This window comes from Lissotriton vulgaris, chromosome 5 (genome assembly GCF_964263255.1).
Source record: "Lissotriton vulgaris chromosome 5, aLisVul1.2, whole genome shotgun sequence".
Lineage (NCBI taxonomy): Eukaryota > Metazoa > Chordata > Amphibia > Caudata > Salamandridae > Lissotriton > Lissotriton vulgaris.
The window spans coordinates 1600943941-1600962665 of record NC_141693.1 but is presented as its reverse complement, the minus strand read 5'-3'; positions in this window follow the sequence as shown (position 1 = coordinate 1600962665).

Here is an 18725-nt window from a genome sequence, read left to right as displayed (position 1 = left end):
GTGCCTGGATTCTGGTGTATCTGACTTGCAATCTTGTGAAGACGAGTTATGGCTCTATATACTGATGGCGCGTTTTCTGGAATGAAAACACAGCAGCTCGATCCGATGACTCTACAAGCTCCGCTCCTATCGGCCAGGATGACGTCAAGGACGAGACGATTTTGAAGAACAACAATCCGCATAGCAGACTGCTCCTCTGTTAAGTTACCTAGGGCGGAAGTAGTTTCATTCACTACTGCTTCAAGGGTTCTAGTTAATTTTCGTATCAGTTTACTATTAAAGACAGCACCTAAGTAGGGAAAGAAACCTTTATTGAAGTCTGTGTATTGCTCCCATTCCGTTTCAGTGTAGTCGACAATCGGGAGATCTCTCTGTAGTCTATTGTGTACTAGATGGGTGTCCCTATGATAATCAGGAGGGGCTAGGAAAACAGGTGGCAGAAGGAATGCAATGTAACAGGTGCCATCCCAATCTAGAGGTAAGCGTATATATGCGGTATGACCACAAATGAAGTAGGAATGACGGGAAGCTTTAAACGTAGACTTGCCCTTATCACTGAATTCGATCACAGTAGTACATTTACTATGACCCAGGTGTACTGAACCATTCTTTCTGACACATAATTCACCTTTGACTGGTAGTACATACATAGCGGGCAAGACTGGTTCGGTTTCGGATTCAACATTCATAATCATGAGGTTAAGCGTAAAGTTACCTAATCCATATACTTCATTTTCTAGATCAGTCCCTGTCCTTTTGGGAAGACCCTCCTTGTCAGGGAAACATACTTTATGCAGAACTGTGTTCAGATTTCCCCATACCCAATTGCCCTGATAAACTACGGAATCAGAATCTAAGGAATTAATTAAACTAAACCAAGCACCACAGGAACCATTGTGTGTGAACGGGTACGGAAAAAGGGGCAGAACTCCCTTGTATTTCTGATAGGGAGGGAGTCGGCCACATATCCAACAATTGGTAGCATTGCTGGTCTGATGGGAATGATGTAGCATATTAATGAATGTGTTGTTGCGCAGCGCAAGTCGGTAAGATAACTCATGCGGGGGCAGTTCACTGAAAGAGTGCTCGGCAGTGACATTGAAGGAAGAATGTGCACGCTTGAAAATAGGGTAATATATATGCAACAGTACACTTGCAGCAATAATCATAAGACTCAGAAAAAACATAATCAAAAGTGTCACTATACAGTGGCTGCGAAGAGATTTACAATATTCACGTTTCTTGAGCTGTTTCTGTCTATCTCTCTCTCTGTTGGGGTCTAGGGGATACATGTCAGAAACTCGTCTAACCGATTCACCTAGGGGAGGACTTAAACAATTAAACTGTCTGACTTGCTAGACCTCAATTTTAATTTATATTCTTGAGAAGAAGTTTTCTCGGCCAAGGGGAGTTTTGAGTCAGTCTGTGGAGGAGGGCAGGGCTGGGAGTTTAGATCTGGCGGTAGTCCATGGTATTTTTTGATATGACTCGAGTGGGGCCAGCCCTTGCGGCCCTCCACTTTTATCGCTGTCCTTGTGGTTAGAAGTACTAGCTTCGGTGCTTGCCAACAGGGCTCCAGCGGACTTCTCCTGTCGAAGTTCCTTATAAAGACGAGGTCCCCCGGAACAACTTCATGCGGTTTCACCTCGGTGTTGTCGGGAAAGGCTGCAGCAACCTGTGAATGACATGATTGTAGTGCAGACATCAAAGAAGCAAGGTAATCTGTCAGCATGTTACAGTCAACATCAGTGATTTTGCGAGGCAGAGGCGTCCCCCACATATTCGGTGGCCTACCAAAGACCACCTCGTACGGGGATAGCCCTGTTCTAGAGTGTGCGACCATTCTCATGTAAAAGAGTGCGACTGGTAAAGCTACTATCCAGTCGACACCTTTCTCTCTACAGATCTTGGCAAGACGAATTTTCAGAGTCTGATTATGACGCTCCACGAGGCCTGCTGCCTCGGGATGTCGGACACAGTGGAACTTCCATTGAAAGCCGAGCAGGAGAGATACCTGCTTCATAAGCTCGGACGAGAATGGCTGACCGTTATCGGAGTATACGATGCGGGGCAAACCATATCTGGGGAAGAATTCACGAACCAGCTGCTTGGCAGTGGTCGGAGCAGTGTAATCTGGGACTGGATATGCTTCTGTCCAACGGGAGAGTGCACATACAACTACGAGGACATATTTGAATCCTCGACAACGTTCCATCTGGATATAATCCATCTGGAGGACTTCAAAAGGGTGATCGGGAGGATGAAATCCACCTTGTTCTACGGGAATGCTTTTACCTGGGTTGAACTGACAACAGATCATGCAAGTACGCACTTTCTGTTTGGCTGCTGCTCGTAAATGTTTATTGAACCAGAGGTTTTGAATACTGTCTAACATGGCTTTTTCTCCTAAATGTGCAGGACTGTGTACTGTATTAATGATTACTTGGACCATAGAGTCAGGGAGAAACCATGTAGATTTTCCCTTCGTCATCCATCCCTGTTCTGTCTGGACCCCTCCTAGTTCAATACATTTCTTGATTTCGTCTGGTGTAGCATGTGTCTGTATATCAATTACATCTAGGGCGGGATCCTTAATTGTCATGCAATGTGTCGGTGTCTGGACTATTGTCTTTGTCAGATCAGTTGCGTGAGTCTGAGTCTGGGCTGTATGCTTTGCTGTTCGGTCTGCCAGGTCGTTACCCTGGGAAATTGTATCTGTGACTTTCGTATGTGCCTTGCACTTCATGATAGATATTGCTGTAGGCAGATGTATTGCATCTAACAGAGTTTGAATGAGGGGGCCGTGCTGAATCTTGGCACCGTGAGAGGTCAAGAAACCTCTCTCTCGCCACAGGACACAGAAGTCGTGTACGACTCCGAATGCATAACGTGAATCTGTGTATATATTAACTCTCTTGTTCTTTGCTTGAATACAGGCTTGAGTCAGAGCAATGAGCTCTGCTGCTTGAGCTGACAGGGTGTCTATACAATTTGTTTCTATGACTTCAGTTTCTGTCGTGACTGCGTAGGCGGCCACTAATTCTCCTGTACTTGTTCTCATACATGAACCATCCACATAAAGTGTCAGGTCTGGATCTGGTAATGCGGTGTCTGTCAAGTCTTGTCTGGGTTTCGTTGTAATGGTAATGACTTCAATACAATCATGTGCCAATGGGTCTGTCTCACTTAATGGCAAAAGTGTAGCAGGGTTCAATGTGTTGCAACGTCTGATTTCTATGTGTGGCTGAAACAATGTCAATTCATAACCTGTCAGTCTTGCTATAGTCAAGTGCTGGGTCTGTGTTCGGTTTAAAAGAACTTCCACGGAGTGTGGAACTTGTACCGTCAATTGATGTCCTAACACTATGGAATCACTTTGTCTGATTGCTAGAGCTGTTGCTGCTACTGATTTCAAGCACGCAGGCAGAGCTTGGGCTACTGGGTCCAATGTACTAGAAAAATAAGCACACGGTTTGTGTGAACCTGCTTGATCCTGAGTGAGTACCGACAATGCGGTACCTTCACGTTCTCTGACAAAAAGTGTAAAAGGCTTGCTGTAACATGGTGTCGCTAAGACTGGTGCTTGACATAAGGCTTTCTTTAAGTCCTCAAAAGCTTGTGTGTGTTCCTGAGTCCAAGGGAGGGCAGTCGATGTCGCTGCCTCCTGGGTTGTCAACTGTACGAGTGGTTTGGCTAGAAATGCATACTGAGGGATCCATTGTCTACAGTAAGAAGTGAGGCCTATAAAGGCTCGTACCTCCTTTTGTGTCTTGGGTTGTGACATGTTTACAATTAACTGAATGCGGTCAGTGGTTAGCTGTCTCCCCCCTTTGGACAGCAAGTGCCCAAGGTAAACCACTTGCTGAACACAGAATTGCAGCTTCGAAGGGGACACCTTGTGTCCCTTGTCAGCCAGGAAATGCAAAACCGTCAGTGATGCTTGCTCACATTCAGGTTCGCTTCGGGCGGTGATCAGCAGATCATCGACATACTGTAACAGGGCAGTGTTGTCAGGCATGTGTATACTGTCTAGTTGTCTTTTCAATGCTTGGCTATAGATGCTGGGGCTTTCTGTGAATCCTTGAGGTGCGCGTGCAAATTTGAAGCTTCGACCATTTAAACAGAAACCGAAAAGATATTGGCTTTCCGAATCAATGGGGACACTAAAGAAGGCGTTCTTCATATCAATTACAGTAAAGAACGTTGCTTCGGAATCAATGGCAGTCAATAGAGACGAGATATCTGGGACCACGGGGTACTGTGGTATGATGCATTTATTCAATTCGCGCAAATCGATAACTAATCGATAAACTGGGGGTGCATTTGGGTCAGTACGTTTAAGAATTGGAATGATAGGGGAGTTACATAGATTCGAGTCGGTTTCTACAACCACTCCTTGTGCAATGAGCTCGTCAATGATTTTCAGTAAAGCCGCTACAGCATCTGGAGGTAACTTGTATTGTCGGATTCGTGGTAAGACTACTCCTGGCCTGAGTGTGACTCGATATGGTGTAATGTGCATACAACCTACATCAGTGGGGCCTTGTGCCCATAAATGTGCAGGAACATTCTGTAATCTGGGATCAATGTCTCTCAACACATAGTGACCCTTAAAGTCTCGTAAGAACAATCTTACTCCTTCCGGAGAACAGCAAATAACAGCTCCTAGAGCTTTCAGTGTCTTGATACCTAACAAGTTTTCTGGACATGATTTCGTTAATAACAAGTCTGTAGTGCGAGACAACGGACCAACTAAAAGAGGTACTGGTTTCGATACTTCATTTACAATAGGTTTGCCTGAAAATCCAAGGGAAACATTCTGGGAGCCTGAGAGGGGTGCCCCTGGAACCTCGTCATGACTTATCGTGGTTCTGCTTGCCCCTGTATCAATCAAAAACTTTCTATCTTTCCCTAATACTTGGCTATGTACGTAAGGACCCTCTTGATCTACAGGAACCTCAATAAGAGGCAAGCCAACTTCCCTCTCTAGGCTGTTTCATGTGTATCGCTGATAATCAGGATAATCTGTTTGTGCATACTGGTACATCTGTTGTGTTGCATGTTGTGTGGCGGCAATGGGCTGTGGCTGTGGTACTGCTACGGTCTGTACTGTCTGTTGTGAAGCTTGCATAGGCTGGATATTCGGTGATACTTGTTGTTGGACCTGGTCCTGTCTAGGAGGGCGCGGTCTTTCTTTAGTTTTACCTGTAGCTATATTATTTTTCAAAACTGCACAATCGTTGATATAGTGACCTGGCTGTTTACAATAGTTGCATATCCCTTTAACAGGAGCTGCTGAATTGTTGGACTGTGTCATGCCCTTTTTCTGACCGTCAGCTGGAACTGACTGAGCAACTAACATTTTCATTTTCGTGTCTTTCATACGTCTTTGTTCGTGATCATGTTCTTCTCTAATTCTGTTCTGGTGGTACTGTAACATTTGTAACATTTGTGAAGGCGTATTAGCTTGCCATGTGCTCTCGACTTTCAGAACACGATTCTTAACTTGGGGCAGAGAATTTTCGACCAATTTGGATACAAAAAGATGTGGATATGACTCGCTACTTGGTTTCAGGCCACTATTAATAACAAAACATTTCTCAAATCGGGAATAAAAATCACTAGTGTCTTCATCGGGTTTCTGTTTGCAGGCTGAGATTGCATCCCAGTCCTCCTTTTTCGTTGCTAACAAACGTGGCAAAACCTGTACTAACAATCCTGGTAATGCTTTAGTTTTGTCCCCAAGCCCTAGGCCTGGGGTTCTAGTATTTTCTTCGTTCTCTAATGCAGCCCAATCAATCTTTTGCTCTCCCACCTCCCATTCTTTTTCTTTAAGTTTCTCGTAAATACCGGCAGGCAATAATACTTTCAGTATTTTCATAATGTCGGGATAGGTATAATCACCCATGAGTAACATATCTTTTATTTCACGGTGGAAACCTGCTGGGTCTTTATCATGACTAGGCACTAGTTTCTTCATTTCTAATAGTTCCATTTTTGTTATGGGCGTGTGCACAAACACACGTCTGAAGGTATTATCATCATTCCTAACTGGATGCACTTCGCGCAAGGGATTCTGTCTGTCTATGTAATACATTTTTCTTTCTACGGGTGGAGCTGGAACAAACTGTGGATTCAGGAAAGCACTATATCTGCGTCGATGTTCTAGAATTTCTTTAATTAAGTCGGTACCCAGACCTCTCCATCTATTCGAGAGTAGCTCTATTAAAATATCAGGTAGGGGACCTGGATCAGAATGTTGGCCTTTAAACAACGTAATGAGATGCTGAATCATGTATATTCCAGCTAATTTCTGTTCATCAGGGGAAAGATTTAAAAAGGTCTGCGCTAAGGCGTCATCACTATATTTATCAGAATTGTCAGCCCATTGTACGGCTGACCTGGCTAGTTCTTGTTCGTCCATGGAATTGAGTACATGGTACCCCATTCGTTCTTGAAGTATTTTATCGGTAGCCTGAAACAGATGTTCAGGAGATTTCGGATTTGATATAGCAGAGAGAAAAAGTCTTTTGCTTTCTGGACGTATTCTTTTCTTAAGGTAATTTCCCTTACCTACATATGCTATTGTCCCTTTGTCTGACTGTTGCGAAAGTTCTGCTAGATCGTCTGTTTCCTCCTCCTCTTGCGAGGAAGTTGGATCGTCTTATTCAAGATCTTCGTCGGGTGCTCGCTGGGCATGGATTTCTATTATTTCTTTACGGACTTTTCTAACCATATGGTGTACTTGGTTTTCCTTATCATGTTTACCCTCCGACATATTCTGGCTCCATCTAATCAGTCTATCCATCTCACTTTGCGGAAAACCTGCCTGATCGTGTTCTCTTATTAAGCAATTAACCAAAAATCGCATTAACAAACCTTTAGTCTCAACTTTCTGACGTGACATGGCTTCAGCAACAGAATCCGGCCCTTCTCCTGTTCTAATAAAATCGTACAATTTGTCTAGATGTTCTGGCATTCCTGGTAGTAACATTAAATAGTCTGTAACGCGTCTCAAACGTAGGGACGCTAGTAACATGGGGCCTGACGTACCAGGCACTGGGTCATATCTGCAGTCTGTGAGCTCTCTTCTAAGTAGTTCGGCCGGAACGCCTTTCGGTGTCCGTGCCTTTGCTAAATCTCTCATCGTAATTCGGTGTATCTGTGGGGGTGTTTGATAACCTCCCGTAGCACCTCCTGAACCGGAGGCTTGAGCATAACCTGACTGTACTTGCAGTAGCTGGGTTGGGTCCTGGGCCGCGCCAGTCCCAAAAGGATTTGATGGATGCAGTTGTTGAATACCGGGGGGAACAACGGGAGCAGGTGCGGGCAGAGGGGGCGGGATCTGCAGTTGCGGACCTGGGAGTTGAAGCTGTAGGGGTAGGGAGATGTCAGCAGGAGCAGGTGGTACGGGTACATGAGCAGGTACAGAAGTATATGAGGGAGCTACATCGTCTAGATAGGAAGAAAGGAAAAGGTCTTTTGTAGTCTTGTGACGTACTTTAGTTGGGAGCAATGGAGGGGGCAGATCCTTCGGTATTTCCGGAGTGGCCTTAGGTAAACCCTCGGCCAGGAGAGGATACATACCATTCATAAGAGTGTTTCGTTGTCGGTCTACTTGTTCTGTTTTTACTCGTATCCCCTCTTCAACTAATACGTTTTCTCGGGCTTTGTCTGAATCCTCTCTACTTTTCTCTGCTTTTCTGAGTGCTTTCTCTGTACGTCTGTGTGATTCTTTACGCCATAATTCAATGGCATCTTTCTGTGACTGTCTGGCTTTCTTTTTCCATAACGCTTCTTCTACTCTCATGATGCAATCGGCATCCCATGTCCCAGTAGCGGGCCATCTCTGATTCTCTGCTAAATCTTTGGTGTAATCCACCCACAAATCGAGATATAATACAGCATCTAAGCCGTGTTTGTGGTACATAAAATACCCTGGAGTGTCCCTGGGTGGAATGGGAACAGCTTCCTCTAGTATCCCTTTTATAGTTCCTATCTGTCTTAGTTTAGAGAACAGCGGCATGTTTCAGCCGTACTACTTGGTACTTGATACTTACTCGGACTTGGACACAATTAATACAATATACACAATAATGTAGATCGAACAATCACTCATACCACGTCATTAAAACACATTTAAACATTTTGAAAACGAACAACAATAACTAAAATAAAACTAGCTACCTGTATACTCGATATACTGCTAAACAGTACAGATACACCGCTAAACAGTGCAGACCGGGTCTGTGTACCCAAACCCGTCTTGACCGGGCACAAATTAATGCACCCGTCTAGATGCGTCCCCAGCAACGGTACTCACCGGGAAGCACGGAACGGAAGGCCTCGGAAACTCGATACTGGACTGGACCGGACTAGACTCGACTCGACTCGTGACGTAGGCACTTCGGAACTTCGGAACTGGTGGGCCTCTGAATACCTCGGACTTTGCTCTCTCAGCTAGGCTCTGGTCGGGATCCTCCGCACTCCTCACCGCCTCGTCTGGGTGTCGATCGCAGCCTCAGTCACCTCCGTTGGCCTGAGGGAGATACAGGAAATCCTGCGGGTACGCGTAGTTGTCCGTCCGGCTGTGGCAGGGGACCGGGCCTGCAACGCACCGCCGGCGCGTAAGGTGGGGGAGGGGTCCCTGTTCGGGCGCCAATTATGTGGTAAATTTAAATTACCTATACTTAATTTATGCGGTAAAGTTCAATAAGAATAACTCAGTCAAAAATAAGAGGCAGAATCCGTGGCATCTGAGGTTTGTAAGGGTTTTATTCCTTAAAAAGGAATTGGTTCGAACCAGGTATCATGTTCCATCACCACAAGGGTTCAGGAAGGGAATGGACATGGACATGTACAATGATTTATTAACAGAACATCATATATATAGTCAATGCATTACAGTAGAGATTGATGCAGAAGGCGTAACAGCTGAGAGAAACGAGATAAGAACACATGTACGTAACAGAAGGCGTGCATGAGGGTGTGTGCTAGACAACGTCACTTGAAACGTATCACAGGTGGGTGGATCCATAGACGAATCCTGCAGTGCCAGCAGAAATACATGGCAGAGATGCGCGCGCGGCAGCATGACGTGTAATTGACGTGGAACTGGAGGGTGAAGGGGACTTGACACTTAGCCCTACATGAGGAGACAGAAGTCTGGGGGGTCAGAACAACCTAATCCCAAATCATATCTAATATCTTGTGTTTAAGGAACTGTACTATCTAGAAGGAAAGGTCTCTCGGGCAGAGGCTATTCTATACTGACTGCTAGTGCGTGCATATGCGACTACGTGTCTACGTGTAAAGCAAGGGGGCCATGGGCCTACCATGGTAACAGGAGCTATGAATTACTTGCATGGAGACAGAAAGGCCGGGCCCTTTGCTCTGCAGCTGGGAAGGATGTTTTCCTAAACTACTAGACAGGAATGTATTTTCGAGGAGCGGAGCAGATAACTTGAAGGCTGAATACAGTCTTGGCAGGCAGGCAGGCCGAGCCAGGCACCGCTCGCCGCACAGGGAGTAAGGCAGAGGTCAGGAAGCAGCAGACTGTAGGTTTCAGAAACAGAAGGCAAAAAGGGCTCGATGGCAGGAATCAGGGCCTAACTCACCAAAGCGAGTAAAACATGAAAGTGCACTATGTAAAGACGTTGGCAAGGCACACTTAGGAACCGAATATCCGACCCATTCATGGTGGATCTGAAAGAGGACATGTTAACGTTGGACGCAAATGTATTTGCGTCTTCATAGCTGGAAGTGGAGGGAACATACATGTACTTGAAGCACATACATGGAGCCGTTGGGGTCTACGTTAGGGGACACAATTGACCATAAAATTCATATTACCTCACGCCGCCTGCGGGTCGTCCACGACCATCCAGCGACATCTCAAGGCGGAGTGCAGATCTGTGAGGGCCAGTAGGATGTCTCGCAGTGTGGGTTCCATCACCTCTTCACCGATCAACGTAGCGCACCTCTCTTCCAAGGAACCCCAGAGCAGGAGAGGATGTAAGCCCCACAAGTAGCCGGGAAGTCAATCGCTGCCCAGAACACACGAGCGGGTCATATCAGGCACACTCGAGACCACGAGCACCCACCGCGTAGCAAATCGCTTACCAGGCGTATCTGAATTCTCCCTTAAAAACAGCATTGCAAGGAGATCCGTCGGCCGCCGGCAGTCTCCGGGGTAGATCAAAGCCTGGCCGTGCGTCGGTAGGTGTAGTCGAGTTTGCAATCAATAACAAGCACCGGCGTAAGCCTTTGTTGGGCTGCTCAGGGGGTGCCAGCGCCAAGCTCCGATCGGCCGTCTCTGGCCGCGTCCAATCACAAGTCCCGGTCTGGGTCACCGGGCAAACATGGCCGGTCGGAGCCGATGTTGTTCAATCGTGTGCCGGCTGCTGCGCCACTCGAGGTCCCGGCTCGCTCACTTCAAGGGCCGGGAAGTTTGGGACGACGGATCTCGGCCATCAGGGGTGGATTTCGTGCCGGAGTCACACAGCCGGGCTCCACAAGCCCTCATCTATACGTGGCCGCAATCGGGATGCAGGATCGATGCCAGGATGGTGCGGGAGGCCAGGGCGAGCGGCGGAGCCGGGCGTCTATGCGGCCATTTTGGCCGCCGTCGTGGCTCCTCCTCTAGACTAGAATTCTTGTTTGACTAGAAACCCTTCACTGTCACAGTTGTTGAGCGGTCACCGTTGGGAGCCTGGAGCATGCCTGCTGAAAGCCTCTTTCCATGCAGACTTTGATGCAGTCTAAAAAAATTAGCAGCATCATCCAATCACTCAATGGTTTTCGGAAAGAGAGTCATTGTTCATTGTGACTTACTTGGTTAGGGAGGCTAATCCAGAGAGTGCTTATCTGAGTCAGGAAGTCATGACCCCCTGAGCATACACTTGCTATTTTGTGGGAGAGACCTGCTTGGATTGAAGATGGAGATACCGTTGCTCAGATATTCTAGAACAGAGCCAAAGATAGACTTGTGGGTTAGTGTGTGGATTTGACAGGCAGCCAGCACATAGATCTCAAAGTTGGTGAAATGCAATTAATATATTGAATAATCGCTACTCCTCGGACTGCAGAAGTCTGTGTCCCATGTACCTAGGAAGTGGTATTTTTAGTGGTGCATTCAAGTAGCAAATTACAGTAATCAATGTATGGGCGAATGAACCTGTCTCTGATCACCTTCAGATAGCAGCCTAAGTTAATAATGCGAGGATGCTACTATGGTAGGGGCTCCTACACATGTATGTCTTTGACTCAAATTTAACGACTAATGCGGTTTTTGGTACAGAGAAACCGTGGGCCTCATTTATGAGGCCCCTTGCGCCATCGGAACTTCACTTTTCATGAAGTTCCGTGGCGCAGAAGCCTGCGTGGTATTTATCAGGCAGCAGTACGCCAGTTTTTATGGCGTACTGCTGCCTGATAAATATCAGTCCCTTTAACGCAGTGTTCTGCGGTAAAGGGGCGTGCAATGGGTGTTGCTGGGGGCGTTCCCCGCAACATCCATGGCCTTTTGACACTGCCCCAGATTTACGAGAAATCGCAACTCTGAAGCAGTGCCAAAAGCTTTCGCCTCCCCAGGGGAGGCGTAAGGGAGGCGCAACAGGGAGAAATGTCTTTATTTCTCCTCGTATTTCCTTTTTCTATGAGTGCTGCATTCTACAGCACACATAGAAAGCGGAAAAGCCTCTTGTGATTATTTTTGTACAGAAAGGTTTCCCTTCCTGTACAAAAATAATCTTCCCCGCAATGCAGGCACCCTTGCACCATTGTGCAAGGGTGCCTGCGCTAGCGCAGGCAGCCCATTCTGCGCCGGCACAGGGGAAAAGGACAGGAATGCGCCGTATCTTATAGATACAGCGCATTCCTGCCCTTTTCTTTTGAAGTAGGGAAGCGCAGCAGGAAGGCCTGCTGCGCTTCCCTACGGCAAAAAGTCATAAATGAGGGTGCAGGGATGGAGGGCCAGACTCTCTGATTCTGGCTGGCATCCCCCATCAAAATCTGGCCATTACAGGTTAATGAGTACAGAATGGGTAAAAGCCTGTGGATGCTGTTTTACTGGGTCCTTTTATGCAGATATACCCAAATTTGAGCCCTTTTCTGTTGCAACGTACCACATGCTTGGAGCCAAAAGGAGCACACCTCTAGTAATTGCGAAACACATCCACTGTATATGAAAAATCTGTTCACTCTCTACTCATTGCTACTGTGCTCTGTTAAGACATTCATGGTCGTTAATCTCCACTTTCTTTTTTTTATTATTTATTTTTATATGTAGTATACAATCACAAATACTGTTCCAGGGTTAGCCATGAATGGCAGTTAACGTTCAGACAATGATGCATATGTAGTAACCCTTTACTGCTTATATTTTGACAGAGAAAGAGATTTTCTTTTGTTTTTTAATTCAAAGTATTTTATTTAGAATTTTACACATACATTTTAGCATCGCTCTTCACGGGGTAGCATCCCCAGCTGGGCGTACTTGATTGTGGTACAGGTTCAGTTTACATGATAACCGCAGATTTCTTACCTTGTGAATCTCCCCAGGCATGCCAGAATGTATCTGCAAACTCTTTGCAGTAGCTCCTGCCTGTCAGCAGGTGGCACCACCGGATTGATTTATGACTCCATCCCGACTCCGGGACGTGTTGATAGGAATATATTTGCACCTGTAATAATGGTGAGACAGTCACAGAGCCTACTCCGGTAAAGTACCTAATCGGTGCTCCATTGCGCCCCTGCTCTGTTGTGTTGTGCATGTTTAATCTCGATTGATTACTAGTACATGTAAAGCTATCTGGTGTGGGTGCACCATAGAAAAATGATAAATGAATAAAGAAGCTAGCAAATCTGTGTAAGATCCAGCACGTTTGGTATCCTCTATGGAGTAACATGCAAGCTTTGCTCCCCCCCCCCAAGAACTTACAGTTTTTCCTTCAGACACAGATGATTACATTTCCTAAGTATAGTCAGTCACTCTTGTCCCTGACTTATTTCTGTAATTTAGGCGAATGGGATCTTTAACAGATGCTGCTTTATTACATGCACGCATGTTAATACTGTTGTTTTTCAATATTACTGGGAATTCTCTGCTTGCAGATGAGGAATAATCCCAGCATGTGAATCTTTGAAAGATTCCAATGTTGAACCACTGTATTTTCACATAATTCATACTTTCGATCCTGTTGGACAAAGAAATGGCAAAAAAGCCATGATGAAAGGCGCCCACAGAAGATCCTTTCTGATTTTGAGTCTATTTTGAGGATCCATACAAAGAGTCCTTAAGGATTTACTGGTACAAGTGTCAGAGTGGGGATGCTGACATTAACATTACGCAAATACAACAGTTGATGGACAGAATGCAGAACAATGTCATACATTCACCCCAGTACAGAGATCTTGGCCTAAATTCATCGTTTGTTTGCTCACCAGGCCATTCCAGTTTGAACCCAGCCATATGCAAGTCAGTCTTGACCCTGTGCCCCATGGGAACAGTCCAGCCCGAACTGCCAAGCAAGTTCCTCCCTTGACTGGAAACAAGCATCCTAGGACCGGTTTTGGGCCTTTAGCCCTCATCAGCCAGGATAGCTTGATTCCAGTGGCATGGAGAGCACGGGACACCACAGCGTCAGCGATGTAAAACCCAACTAGGACTCTCAAAGCAAAACTCCAGAAGATAACTATAGCATAACCAACAATTCGACTGAACGAAAAGGAAAACTGCTTACTTACATTAATACGGGTGGGATCTCCAGAGGAATTCTGGGTGGGATAATCCTCGCCTCCGTGTCCTTAATAGAATTGAAACTTACCATTACTAAGCTAGGCAAATTTCGATTCTATGTCAGGACCGGAGCCTTCAGATTATGCTTGTTCAAAGCTTACTTACCACCAAACTCGCAATATCCACTACTGGCTTGAAATAAAAACTTTTGAAAGTAGAATCCGAGGACCAGTCTGCCGCACGCATCAAGTCCTCCAAACGTGCCCCCAAAGAAAAAGCTTTCGAGGCCATGGCCCCTCTAGCTGATTGTGCTCCAAATTGTCTAGTATCAATGCCTGCTTTCTGCAGCACCCACCGCACCCAACGGGCTATAGTGGGAGAGGAAACCGCCTTGTGTGGCTTCCGCAGAGCAATAAGAAGCTGCCCCTCACCCGGGTGGGGGGCGAAAGTCCACTGTGACGTCCTCGTACGTCTTAAGGCACTGAACAACACAAAGCTTGGGAACGTCCACAAATGCCGGATAAGAGATAGATCTTGTCGCGGACTTTGTACGGCGACCCACGGTAAAGGTAACTCCATCCGGGGAAAACACCCTCGCAGATATGTCTAAAGCACGCACATCAGAAACCCTACAACACGACACCAAACACAGGAGCATAGCCAACTTGGCTGATAGTTCTTTCAAAGAAAGGTACTTGTTGTGTTGCCAAGAAAGAAAAAGATTCAACACTACGTTAACGTCCCACAGGACTGAGTATCTCGGCTCCGGGGGCAAAGAGAGCCTCACGCCCCTAAGGAGCCTGCAAATGAAGGGATGTTCTCCAACCGGAGCACCGTCCAACGGCTCATGTGCCGCAGAGATCGCTGAACGCATCGCGTTAATGGTCCGGTAGGCCAAACCGCCTGCCGCCAACTCTGCCAAAAAATTCAAGATGGGAACTACCCCTGCGACCAGGGGATCCAGGTCCCCTCGAAGACACCAACGAACCCACCTGGACCAAGCTGATCGGTACCGCTTAGCGATGCTACTTGCCCATGCCTTTGACAAAAAAGTCTCAGCCGACTCCGAAAGTCCTGGGAGCAACCAGCGTCCCCGGAAAGTCTCCATGCCGTGAGGCGGAGAGAGTCCTGTAGTAGGAGGCGGTGAGGCTCCCGTCCGGATTGAGAAGCAGATGAGGGAGCTGGGGGAGTAGGATTGGAGAATCCCAAGAAAGTTCCAGAAGAACTGGAAACCAAACTTGCGATCTCCACCAAGGCGTCACCATCACCACTTCCGCCGCTTGGGGGCGAAGGTGGGCCGCTGCCCGCACCACCATCAAAAAAGGAGGGAATGCATAAGGCCGTTCCTGACTCCAATCCTGGAGAAACGCATCTGTTGCCTTCTCTAGGGGATCCGGCCTCCAACTGAAGAACCTCGGCAGCTGGAAGTCCAAGCGGGATGCAAACAAGTCCACCGAAAATGGACCCCACATGGCTTCCAACCATTGGAACACTTGCACCTCCAACTTCCGGAGGCTGGAATCGCGCAGATACCTCGAGTGCCAATCCGCCACTTGATTGGGCTGACCTGGCAGGTATTCCGCCATCACCGAGACCTGATGATCCAGGCAATAGTTCCAAAAATCCTTCGCTAGGTCTGCTAAAGCTTGGGACCGCGGACCGCCCGGATGGTTGACGTAACGAACCGCCGAGACGTTGTCCATCTTCAAAAGAACGCACTACTTCGCAGAGTCCCTGGTCCAGCACCGGACCGCAAAAGAGCCCGCCCTTCTTTTCCTGTTAGCAGCAGGAACCCTGCACGTTTTTTATGGAGCCCGCACTGCTACCTAAGAGGGGAACTACTCGTACTCTGGGCCCCTACATACTGCTCAAGATCGATTAAGCCACATGAACTTTCGAGCGTGCAGGAACCGAACCTGGCAATATTTGATACTCACCCCCCAGCCTATTAAAAATTAACTATTTCTATAAGGGGCAAGAAAACATATACCTTCTCACTATTTAATTACTCCTCGATTAAGCGAATCAAATCTGGGGCAAGTACATTCACATGGCCTATCCTTGATGACGCTTCCCTGCTTTTCTAGATACGTCGACAACTTTTTGTGAAAGAACTTATACATTAAAGCTCACGCCCTGACGAAGTTCCGCCATTGGGACGAAACGCGTTGGCTGTTTGTGTTACTTGGTATAATTACCACAATAAAGAAGATAACTTTTTGGACTTAAAACATCGTCTCTGAAATATTCTTTTGTGTGCGCCTTCCGTCATTCATTAAAAGTTTGTTTGATCGGGATTTGTGCCTTGGGACAACAGGCACTGGAAGTGTGCAGCACCACATTAATATTTTTCATACCACTGTGTTGGTTGTGCTAAACCTTGGTCGGGTTGTCCTGTTCGTTTTCTCTCAGGAGCTCTAGGCAGTTGATATGGAGTTTTTGCTCCTCTAACGACCAAACGCCGCCTGTGGAGAAATCTCCGCAGCGGGCGCCCCAGCCCGACCTGCTGGCGTCGGACTCTAATACTAAGTCTGGAACTGACCCGAAAATCGCCTGGCCGTTCCAAGCCTCCATATGGGAAAGCCACCAGGACATTTCCCCCTTCACCTCTTCCGACAGAGGGACCAGTTGATTGTAAGTCAAACCCTTTCTGAGATGACGCGTTGAAGGGCTCGTTAATGAAGGTGTCCCGGAAAGATTGCCTGAATGGAGGACGAGAGGAGCCCGACCACCCTGACAATATGACGCAGGGAAGTGTGAGATTTGGCTATCATCTGCCTCAGCTCGTGATTTTGGCCATCTTCCGCGATGGAAGACTCAGAGAAGCCTGCAAAGAATCCACGACGAAGCCCAGAAACACCATTCTTTGGGAAGGAGAGAAGACAGACTTGTCCTCATTGATAATGAACCCCTGACCCTGCAACAGGGAAATCGTCTGGTTGAGCTGACGTATCAACGTGTCGGGACACTGGGCCATCAAAAGGATATCGTCTAGGTAGACGATCATCCGAATACCTTGGCTCCGAAGGACCTCTACAGCTGTGTGCAACAGCTTGGGGAAACACCAAGGGGCCAAGGAAAGCCTGAATGGTAGGGCCGTGAACTCGAAGACCTGGCCTTGCCAGAGAAACTGAAAGAAACCGATGGTGCGGAGGGTGGATAGGCACCACCAGGTACGCATCTTTGAGATCTAAGTGTACCATCAAGTCGTTTGGCAGCAGCACGTCCCTCAGAAGATGGATTCCTTCCATCTTGAAATGGTTGTAAACCAACCAGCTGTTGAACTCCCGGAGGTTGATCACGGGCCTCCTGCCCCCGTCCGTTTGTTCCACCAGGAAAATGTTGGTGAGGAAGCCGCAGGGGTGCCGCGTTGATTGACAAATGGCCCCTTTGCAGAGCAGTGGCGAGACTTCTTCGTCGATCAACCGCGTATCTTCCCGGGAAAAAAGCATAGGGCGCGGAGCTGTTAGTTGACAGGGACGATCGTAAAATTCTATACGGAAACCACGCACGGTTTGAAGAACCCACGCGTTCCCCGTAATTTGTGCCCAAGCCTCTGAAAAACGCTCTAGCCGTCCCCCAATTAGAACCTGGTCTGCAGGGATTACACTCACCATGGGAATTGTTGCCTCCTGCGTCGTTTCTGAAGCCGCCGCGGCCTCGGAAATGTTAGCCTCTGGTCAGATAAAAGTTGTTGTAGTTGGCCGTTGAATTGTACTGGCCTCTGCCGGAGCCTTGCCCTTTATTAGGTTGGTTCTCACCACCACGGTGGTGAGGCTCCTACCACGACCGCCCCCCCCTGGAGAAACGCTGCTGGAAGACCCTTTTAATGCTGGACTGGGCCTTGTCCAGGGAGGTAAAGGTGGAAACAAACTTCCTGAGTACTTTGATGAACTGGTCACCAAACAGGGCGTACTGCGCAACCACTCCTGCCTCCGAAGAGGCCAAGCCCCCCAACTTGGGGTCCAGCTTAATGAGCAGGGTGCGCCGACGTTCTGTTGAGAGGGCGCAGTTGGCGATCCCCAAAAATATGACCGCCCTCTGCTCCCAATTGGACAAAACGTCCAGGGATATGGTGGAGCCGATACCTTGGCCTCCTCCGCCATATCCGAAATTTTTGTAAGCGGGCCTATTGTGCCCAGTAGTTTATCTTGACACGACCGCCAAGAGCGGTCAATCCCCTTACGGGGATCCTTGACGAACTTCGCCATAAAAGTGGCCATTTTCCCATCTAGTTCTGGGGTCATGGCCACTTTTCCCTCCAGCGTATGCCGTGGGCATTCTCCCCTCAGACAACTCCATGCCTCTTTCTCCAAAGGCTTGCGGAGGCATCCCGCAACAAACTTCGTGACCTTGTCCCCAGGCGCCCAAGCAGCTGACCGCGGGTGGATGATTTCGTCCGGATCAAGCATACCTGAAGCATCCTGGGGCAACTCGGATGCGGAGCCGGATAGACGCCAAGACCGCACAGAGTCCTCGTCGTCGTCTGTGTCCGCGGCGGAGGACCCTCCCGGGGAGGAAGGGGCTGTCCCAGACTGTACTGAAGGTCCCGGGGCCGGGAGCGGCGCTGGGGCAGGTTCGGTCGCCTTGGCCAAGAAAGCGTCCCTTAGGCGCTCGAAGGCATCCTTATCTACACCCCGCGCCCCCCCGGAGCCCCAGTCCCTACAAACCTTCTTAGGCAGGGGCTGATTCCCTTCCAAGGGGGTTGGGCTAACAGCAGGGGACCCCAATGGCGTCAGGGCTAACTTCGCGCACTCTTCCACTATGTGGGACGAGAGTCTGTCCTCCATAGGCCCCACTATTTCCTGAACGCATCTGTAGATGGACTGATCTACAGCCGCGTAGAACTCCTCATCCCCTAAATATTTTTGGGACACTTCCTCCTCCACAAAATACTCCTCCGCCATAATGACTCACCCTACTAAAGGCTGCAGAAGGGCAGAGGTTGACCTGGCACAAGAGACCAGAGGTATGGGCTAACAGTGTC